The following is an 8,483-nucleotide window of genomic DNA, read 5'->3' on the forward strand; positions in this document are numbered from 1 at the left end:
GTGTAAGTCGAAATTCTGTCCGTGTAACGCTACGCTATTTTTAATCATTGTAAGTTATGTTCAACCTTTTTATATTAATGTCTCGTAGCTAAGTTATTATTATGCTTATTTAAAACAAAGTAATCATGATGTTGGGCTAATTACTAAAATTGGGTAATTGGGCTTTGTACCATAATTGGGGTTTGGACAAAAGAACGACACTTGTGGAAACTAGACTATGGGCTATTAATGGGCTTTATATTTGTTTAACTAAATGAAAGTTTGTTAATGTTAATATAAAGATTTACAATTGGGCGTCCCTATAAATTACCATATACACTCGATCGGACACGATGGGCGGGGTATTTATATGTACGAATAATCGTTCATTTAACCGGACACGGGAATGGATTAATAGCCACTAGAATAATTAAAACAGGGGTGAAATTACATTCAAGGGTAATTGGTGTAATTGTTAACAAAGTAGTAAAACCTTGGTTTACACGCAGTCGATAACCTGGTGTATTCATTAAACAAAGTATTAAAACCTTGTTACAATTCGAATCCCCAATTAGTTGGAATATTTAACTTCGGGTATAATAATAATTTGTCAAGGACACTTGCAATTTATATTTATGACTGATGGACTGTTATGGACAAAAAAAAACCAGACGGACATATTGAATAATCCAGGACAAAGGACAATTAACCCAAGGGCATAAAACTAAAATCAACACGTCAAACATCATGATTACGGAAGTTTAAATAAGCATAATTCTTTTATTTCATATTTAATTTCCTTTATTTTATATTTAATTGCACTTCTAATTATCGCACTTTTATTTATTTTTAATTATCGCAATTTTATTTTATCGCATTTTTATTATTCGCAATCGTTATTTACTTTACGCTTTAATTTAAGTCTTGTATTTATTTAATATTAGGTTTTAACTGCGACTAAAGTTTTAAAATCGACAAACCGGTCATTAAACGGTAAAAACCCCCCTTTATAATAATAATATTACCTATATATATATTTGTATTTTTATAAAAGTAAACTAATATAGCGTTGAGCTTTGTTTAAAGATTTCCCTGTGGAACGAACCGGACTTACTAAAAACTACACTACTGTACGATTAGGTACACTGCCTATAAGTGTTGTAGCAAGGTTTAAGTATATCCATTCTATAAATAAATAAATATCTTGTGTAAAATTGTATCGTATTTAATAGTTTTTCCTAGTAAAATATAAGCTATTTTATATACACCTCGCTTGACATCACTAACATATCCTCAAGCAGAAAGACAACGACTGAACAATTGCTATAATGCAATTTGCCTAGCTGTTGACAACATTGAGCGCTTTACTGAGATTTCGGATGAATATGAAAAGCAAGTCAAAATTGCTACTGCTCATGAAAGGAAAGTGCGGAAGGTTGACGCGCAGCTTAAAAAGGCTGCAGACAAAAATATCCAACTCAAGAAGAGGGCGGAGAAAGCCGAAAAAAAATTCGCTCAGCTTGTGAAATATCTACCGGAATTCGCAGATAAAGTGATGGATTCACAACCAGTCACTGAAAAATTCCGAGCATACGCACAAGCGTCCAAACTCGCCACACGCTGCGAGTGGCATGACTTATTATGCAAAGTTGGAGATCTCTCTCAACCTCTCCTCTCAGATATGGCAAGTGAAATATGTGCCACAGATGATGCCTGAGAAGCACTCGCAAGGGCAAAGAAGGAGGTTGAGAAAGTTAGCATACCAGCCTTAGAGGAACTGGTTCAATAAGAGGGCTTTACTTTTGCAGACATTAACGCGTTAGAGCTTTAAATTGTCTTAGTTAGATTTGAAACACTTATTTCGCAATCCTTAATTGCGTTTTTTTTAATTATTCGCACTGTTTCGCGCTTAATACTAGTGACATATTTTCATTCCGCAGTTGTAACTTTTTTACTTATATAGCGCTTTACCTTATCATATATTCATAAGTCAGACTTGCCCTTTGCATTTTCCGCATCCGCTATTGTGCACATAACAGGCGCGTACTTTATGCGAAACAATCTTTTAATCATTATGAATCTTCTAAGTCCGACAAATCGATCCTTAGGCAATATTTAGCACTGCGAAGCATCTAAGTATTGGCAAGATCAAATACTTAGGAAATTTTGTCCTTTCGCAATATTTACAATTTAACACAAGTGGGCAACTGCATCACTTAGCTTTTAACACATTATTTCACAATGCATACTTGCATGATTATAACATTTAAGCATGCCATGTTTAGCGAAAATCATGCTATTTTACTTAAAGTATCCGCGGATTCGTAATTATATGCTCACAAGCATTAACTTAGTGTTATGATATAATGAGTAATTGCATTATGCAAAATAATCACTACGCGTAGCCACACGCAGTGTTTTTGCTTTGTAAAGAGACAATTACTAACACTGAAATTAACTTTGCTTTATGCATTACTCTTTCGTGATACATAGTTCAGAAAATAAACGCATCATATCAAACATTGATCAAATTTGACTAAGCAGTCTATCACAACTTTTTCTACTTCAATTGTTCGCATTATTCAGAGTGGATTGAATGCCCTTCAACACCCATGTTTTCACTTTCCATAATCATAGCGCAAAACGGATCTACTTCTGTAGAAGTTAGCGTTCCAATTCCCTTATTAGCAGAAAATTTTACCATGCCATGTATAGTAGAAGGGATAGCGCCAAACATGCGCAAAGCAGTGCGCCCAAGTATCATATTGAATCGCAACTGATTTCACATTATGTACAGATTCAATAAGGCTTGGCGCCTCAGCGACTCATCGTGGTCATCAACTAACTCCATTTGCAATTCTAACTGGCCAACAGGCCAAGTTGACTCTCCTGTGAATCCAGCAAGTGAAACCGCAGTAGGTTTCATCAAAACCTGAATGTTTTCGGGCAGTTTACTAAAACATTGTTCGTACATGACATTTACACTGCTACCATTGTCCACATGTACCTTCATTATCATAATACCAGTATTTGCAATGCGGCATGAAACCACCACTGGTTTATCAACATCCGGGGTCAGACTTGCAGGAGGAAAAGTAACAGAGGGACATTTCCAACTAACAATCTGCTCAGATATTTGAAGTACTGACATTTCGTCTTGCACTTCTACTACATTAATGACCTGAATTCCGCGTTGGTTTTCTTTCTTACTTACCATCTTTACACCCAGATTTTTCACTGCGGGAGCCTTTCGCTCAACTACATTTGGCGTATTTGAGGTATTGGCTTCTGTAGGCATTATAATCGCATTCGCAGTACTTGCAGCATTCTGCGCGACTAAATGGTCCAGCTTACCTTGTTCATATGCCTCCGCGATTAATTCCGCCAAATCTCTATAGCGGTTGGTGTCATGTCCATAATCATCATGGAAAACACAAAACTTTGACCGATCACGCCTACTATTCTCTCCCAAAGGTTACGGATCAGGAAAAGACTTATCGACCCTTTCTTGCAACAAAATTTCTTTAGGGGTTTTTTGTTAGCATCTGAATGATATTGAAGGATTCATTGTTCCACCTTCGCGTAGAATAGCGATCACGACGGCCATAACCATGGTTATCATGCTGACCCTGAAACCTCTCATTTTGCGGGTAACCACCGCCGTTATTTCTCCGCGGAATTCCAGATCCGCGATAACTATCCATGTTACCATCGCGAAAGGAATCATTGTCATCCCGCCAACTTTTATCTCTACCCCACCCACATGCAGGGGTTATAGTGCTATCCTCTCAACCCCGAAGATAATCATATGTTTCTTGCTGAACTTTAGCAAAAGTCTGCGGGACATCTCTTCGCAATCTTCGCACAAGCGTTGGATGTCGCTGCGGATTAATAGCGTGCAAAAAACCAGAGACTTTTTGGTCTTCATTCAAGCTTGGAATCTTTTGGCACTCATAAATGTACCGCGTGAGCAATGCGCTTAAAGTTTCCTTGTTGCCTTGTTTAATATCATGACATTCTATATGCGTCTTTTTCTGCGGCAACAAATTCTGGAATTGTAATAAGAATTTTTTGCGAAGATCGACAAAGCCAATAATACTGCGAGCTTGTAGGCTATGAAAGCACTCCCTTGCTGACCCTTGCAAAGCAATAGGGAAAACTCTACAAGCAGCTGGCTCATCCCAGTTATAGGTGCTCACCACCCCTTCAAAGCGTTGCAGAAAATCTAAAGTATCGGTTAAACCTGAGTAAACCACCAATGTTGCTGGCACAATTGGCGGAGAAACAATTGGATAATCAGAAATATGCTGGACAAACTTGTCTGCAGCAGTAGTGATTTCGGTTGCCTTTTTTGTGCGAGTATCTACATTTTCCGCACAAAACTTGACTATCATATCTTGCAAGAAATTTGGCTGTTCAAACTTATGTTGCATTGACTTTGGCGCAATGCTTTTGAAAGCATCCGCCAAAAAATTTTAAGCATCTTCTCTGCGAATATCATCAGATGCTTCACCTTCATTCCCATGACGAGGGAAAGGTATTGGTGGTTGCCTTCGCTTAACATGTGGAATTTTTACAAATTCTTCCGCATTGTCCGAATCATCAGAAAATTCATCCACTTCTCTTGGCACTTTCGCAGTCTTCAAATTATAAACAGAATTTAAGATAACACATTCATCCGCACCATCACTATCACTATCGCAGTGATCAATAACCAAGCGATCAGCTTGTGATCCAGAATCATTCAACGGCCGTAAATAAGTTCGCGGTATACGAGTTTCGCGAAAATCTTTTCTAGCTTGCTCAATAGCAGTACCAAGTACTTTGTCTGCTTTTCCAGCCAAAATCTTTAATCGCTTGTAGAACATTTGAAAGACGTTTCAGGCATGCCTTGGTTTATAGAACGATTTCCTTCGATAGGTGGTGTATCTCACATTGGGGACACCGTAAGTTAGCTCGTGTTTTCTTTAATGCTATGTGTGAGGGAAACCCTATTGCAATTTTCTGCTACGGGTTGAGAGCCTATTTTGACTCCGCATATCCCAATATAAGACTTCTTTCATTAGAAAGGGCTTCAAACATGCAACTTAAAGAAGCATGTTACATTTACAGGTTAGTAATGTTCGCCTCTCATCAAACTGAGAAAAAGAACATCGGGTTGCAACTTCTTAATAAAACATTCCCACGGGTGACAGATTCAGTAGTTGAGGTAAGAATTAAGGTTTTTAACTTGTTACGGTGCTGTTGGATATTACGTAACCCCCGTTCTTTTGACGACGTTACAACGTGCTGCCTTGCCAACGGCCACAACGGTTATTTTCCACATGACCAAGGATGGGAAATAGTATTAGTAAAACCCGAATGCACGACTTGTTTCTGGTCCCATGAATTATGTATCTTTATTACCTTTACTGAACAATTTGCGTTTAACTAGAATTGTCTTCACAACTGCTTTGTATTAAAGTCATTATGTGCAATATTTCAAGCTGTATGTAAAATAGCGGTATTGTACGTTTGTAAAATATTGTATTAAAATTTAAATGCGAAATATTATTATCAGTTTTTCATGATAGAATTGTAGTAGTTGATTTGTATATTAGCTACTAAGTATGAACTTAACGGGTAGGTACTACCCGAATTTGAATTATAAAACGCTAATATGATGAAAAAGCTTTTATAAATAAGTTCAAATTATGCTATGAAATACTATTGACTACTCCTAATATTTTATATGATTAACTGAACTCTTTTGGCTATTTTTGAAGGAAATGGCACCGACTACTCGACACAACATGAACATGAGTGAGGAAGACTTCCGTGTTATCCTTGCAGCAAATATAGCCGCAGTACAGGCTGCAATGCAAAAAAACAATAATTCTTAATCTAGTAATGGAACTAACTCCACAAGAAATCGTGTAGGATGCTCCTACAAAGAATTCACTGCCTGTAAACCTCTGGAATTCGATGGAACCGAAGGACCAATTGGATTGAAACGGTGGACTGAGAAGGTTGAATCGGTGTTTTCCATAAGTAAATGCACTGAAGGAGGCAGAGTAAAGTACGCTACACATACCTTCACAGGTACTGCGTTAATATGGTGGAACACCTATCTCGAGCAGGTGGGACAAGATGCTGCTTACGCATTACCGTGGTCAGCATTCAAACACATGATGAATGAGCAGTACCGTCCCATAAACGAGGTCAATAAGCTCAAGGTAGAGCTTAGAGGATTACAAATGCAAGAATTCGATATTACCACATACGAACGACGATTCACAGAGTTGTGCTTATTGTGTCCAAGAGTGTTCGAAGATGAAGAAGAGCAGATCGACGTGTTTATAAAATGGTTACCAGAAAGGATTCAGGAGGATGTGTGTGACGACCCGGAAATTTTTGATCAAATTTAAACTTAATCTTCATTTGTTTCTGACACGATAAGCAAAGTCTATAATGTTGAGTCTCGAAAATTTTGGAACTATGTTCATGTATTCAATTACCCTTCGACTACTCTCGACGATTCACGAACATTAATTGTAAATAGGTATATATATATATATATATATATATATATATATATATATATATATATATATATATATATATATATATATATATATATATATGTGTGTGTGTGTGTGTGTATGTGTGTGTGTGTGTGAATAATAAATTAATAAATGTTAATAAAACGATAGACGATTTAACTGATATGAAAATAATGAAATACATTATGATTTAGAAATACTAACGAAGTATTAAACATATAACGTTATACTTATTTGTTTCAGATAAATATCTAAATAATGAAATGTGTTATGTACAATGTATATAGACAAAATATTATCGTGGCTATGTCCTAATCGCTCGTAACTTTGTCTTTATAATTTCTATGTTTATTAACCTTTAAATTAATCTTTATTTTATTTATATTTTATTTTTATCCTTATAACATCACTATCCACCAAACCAACTTTCTTATAATAACAATCCAACTTGTTTCGATTTTCTATAGTGTCAAACTTGATATTAATCAACCAACCTGATAATTATGATCATCATTTTAGTTTTCTTTTTGTACAAATTAATCAAGTATTATCTAGCACCTTCATTATACTATTTTATTTTAAACCCGAATCTTTATTTAAACTTGATTATCCCGGTAAATATAAGTTTTAGATTTCGTACAGTTGAATTCACTCACCATGATAACACTTACTTGTGTTACTCTATCTCGAATTCATCATATAGGTCCAACAAACTCATTCTCACTTTTCATATCTAGAATTGAAACTTTAGATGATAAAGTTACAGCTAATAATGTTTACTCACTTTACATCAACTTGATCATTATCATAAATCAATTTATATGATATAGGTTTCGGTATATAATAATAGATGAATGACAAATAGTTAATGTCTTGGCTTGTTGTAATAATTGTAATTAATAAACTTCTAATAATGTTAGGGTTATCAAACTAAAGAATTTTTTTTTTAAATATCATTATAAGAAAGATTGAAACTATAAGTTAATTATGACATAAATAAATTATTAATTATTAATATTTTCAAAGTTGTAATTTTTATTATTCCTAGTAAATATCACTATTATTGAAATCATTTTTATTATTTGTATTATTTGGATATTATTATTATTATTATTATTATTATTATTATTATTATTATTATTATTATTATTATTATTATTATTATTATTATTATTATTATTATTATTATTATTAATATTTATAGTATTATTATTATTATACATCACTAATTACTAATAGTAAATTAAATATAAAACCTGATAAGAGAGTGTCACGCGTAATTTATGTCTTTTTCAGTATTTTTTTATTTTTTGTGGTTAAACTTATTCTGCTCGTGAACTATTGTCCACCATCGACCCTACAAATAATCAATCAAATATTATTACTGTGTATATTACTCTGATTCATGATATATATTCCATCTGTTAGTTGTTCAATAAAACTGGAACTTCATAAGAACAAAAACATATTTTATATTTTTTTATCATCTGTACGAGTTCCATTTTGGCAAAACTACAAATTCGAAGGAATTTCAAAAATGTGGAATTGCAGTCTTGTTAGGAACCTTTTAATAAATCTATCTGCAAAGTTTGAGTCTTTAATTCCTTCGTTTGATCTCGAATTTTCGAGTCAAAGTTTTTATTTAAAAAGTCAAACTTATTATTCTTCAATCAAATTCGTGTTATCTGTTACGATTCAAGATCAATTGGGGATTTGGAAAATTTCTAGGATCGATTTAGAATATATTTCGTGTTTTAACCTTTGCCTAATACATTCTTAATTTTGAAATCACTATTTTTTTTCTTTAAAACCGCGACTGCAGTACAGCTATTTTTTTATATATTTTTTTTTTGTTTTCTATTATGGTAAACTCTTAATAATGATTAATTCTAATTATATTAGAGAGTCTAGTTAGGTTTGAATTAATGGAATCGTTATTGGATTAACCTCTGGTCGACTATA

The sequence above is a fragment of the Rutidosis leptorrhynchoides genome, chromosome 5 (genome assembly GCF_046630445.1).
Source record: "Rutidosis leptorrhynchoides isolate AG116_Rl617_1_P2 chromosome 5, CSIRO_AGI_Rlap_v1, whole genome shotgun sequence".
NCBI lineage: Eukaryota > Viridiplantae > Streptophyta > Magnoliopsida > Asterales > Asteraceae > Rutidosis > Rutidosis leptorrhynchoides.